Source organism: Rana temporaria, chromosome 4 (assembly GCF_905171775.1).
Source record: "Rana temporaria chromosome 4, aRanTem1.1, whole genome shotgun sequence".
NCBI classification, from domain to species: Eukaryota; Metazoa; Chordata; class Amphibia; order Anura; family Ranidae; genus Rana; species Rana temporaria.
Window position 1 is genome coordinate 400,938,175 of NC_053492.1, and position 1,922 is coordinate 400,940,096.

Genomic DNA, 1,922 nt, shown 5'->3' on the forward strand with positions numbered 1-1,922 from the left:
TACTATGAAAAAGTACTTATCATTTTTAGTGAGATGCTAAATAAATGATAGTAAGGTATACGCATTTGCATGTCTCTTTCTTTTAAAAGGTGCTTGGAAAACAGTACAAACCTATTTTGAAATTGCATCAGTAGATGGAAGTAAAATATTTGAGTATGTTCAGGGCCGATCCTAGGCAGGGTGCATTGCACCCAGGCGCCTGCAGAGGTGGGGGCGCCAAACATCTAACAGACTCTCTAACAGAAGCCCTCTCTTTGTCCATCACAGAGGCCCCTCTCCAAGTGGTTGAGTCATTGTCATAGAAACATTTGTAAAGGGGAGGAGTTAGTAAAATGACGATGCCCATGTGGGGGCGCCAGAAATATTTCTGCACCCAGGCGCCTGTGACCCTAGGATGGGCCCTGAGTATGTTATCCGACATCATAAATTAATATTTCGTCAAGTAGTTTTTAAAAAAAATAATAATAATAATTACCCTGATGTAAAGCGCTGCGCAAACTGTTGGCGCTATATAAATCCTGGGCGGTAACTCCAGTGTATGGGGGCTACAGTGTTTAGCTGCAGACAGCACAAGTGGTCCCATACAGCCTCGTGTTAATTACTTCAATACCAGACATTTTCACCCCCTTCCTGCCCAGGCCAATTTTTCAGCTATCAGCGCTGTCATACTTTGAATGAGAACTGTGCCGTCATACAACACTGTACCCATATGATATTTTTATATATATTTTTTTTTTTCGACGCGAATAGAACTTTCTTTTGGTGGTGGTATTTAATCACTTCTGGGTTGTTGGTTTTTTTTGCAAAAAAAAAAAAATTTTAAAAACAAAAACATACTTTTTTTTGGTTGCTTTTCTAAAATTTTGCAAATAATCTTTCTTCATAAATTTTGGCCAGAATGTATTCTGCTAATTTTTTTGGTGAAAATAACCCAAATCAGTGTATATTATTTAATATGTAGGAAAGTTTTTTATAGCGTCAAAAAACGATGGTGTGTATTTCTGAAAATCTATCATTCCTGATGTACTGACCTCTCTTTTTTTTTTTTTTTTTTTTTTTTTTTTGAAGCCCGAAAATGCCAGGACAGTACAAAAATTCCCCTAGACCAGTGTTTTTCAACTCCAGTCCTCAAGGCACACCAACAGGTCATGTTTTCAGGATTTCATTTAGATGAAACGGCTGTGGTGATTACTAAGGCAGTGAAACTGATAAAATCACCTGTGCAAAATAATGGAAAGCCTGAAAACATGACCTGTTGGTGTGCCTTGAGGACTGGAGTTGAAAAACACTGGCCTAGACAATCAGGGCAGAAGTTCTCCTCACCCCCCAGTCTTCTGGGAAATTTCACAGGTCCCAACAGACTGTGGGGCTTTTCCCAAAGCACAGCGTGGCTTGTTTCCCCTATCTGCGCTAAAGCCCTGTACACACGGGCCGCCTATCGGGCAGTGATGGCCAGTTTCTATTGAACCATCTAGGTCAGGGGTCTCCATACTATGGCCCTCCAGTTATTCCAGAACTACACTTCCCATCATGCCTAGCCATGTCTGTGATTATCAGTTTTACACTACCTCATGGGACGTGTAGTTCTGCAACAGCTGGAGGGTCGTAGTTTGAAGATTCCTGATTTAGGTGGTACAGCAGCCGGTCTGAGAGAAGCTGGCTGAACACCTGGATTCTGTTGAAGGAGCATGACGGGGAAAAAGTCTGCCAATCGATGCTCTCAGCCAACGGCTGAGAGTGATGATCTTTTTGTTCTGGCGGCAGGGCTGTCCCACTGGCAGAACACAATAGCTCAGCGGGGAGATTACTGTACTAACATAGGATCCTTGGTACAGGATCTTCTCCCAAGCTCTTCAGTTTTTTTTTCCCCCGTTCTGCTCGCTGGGTTGAATGAAAAAGAAAAAACACTAAGGCCCGGATTC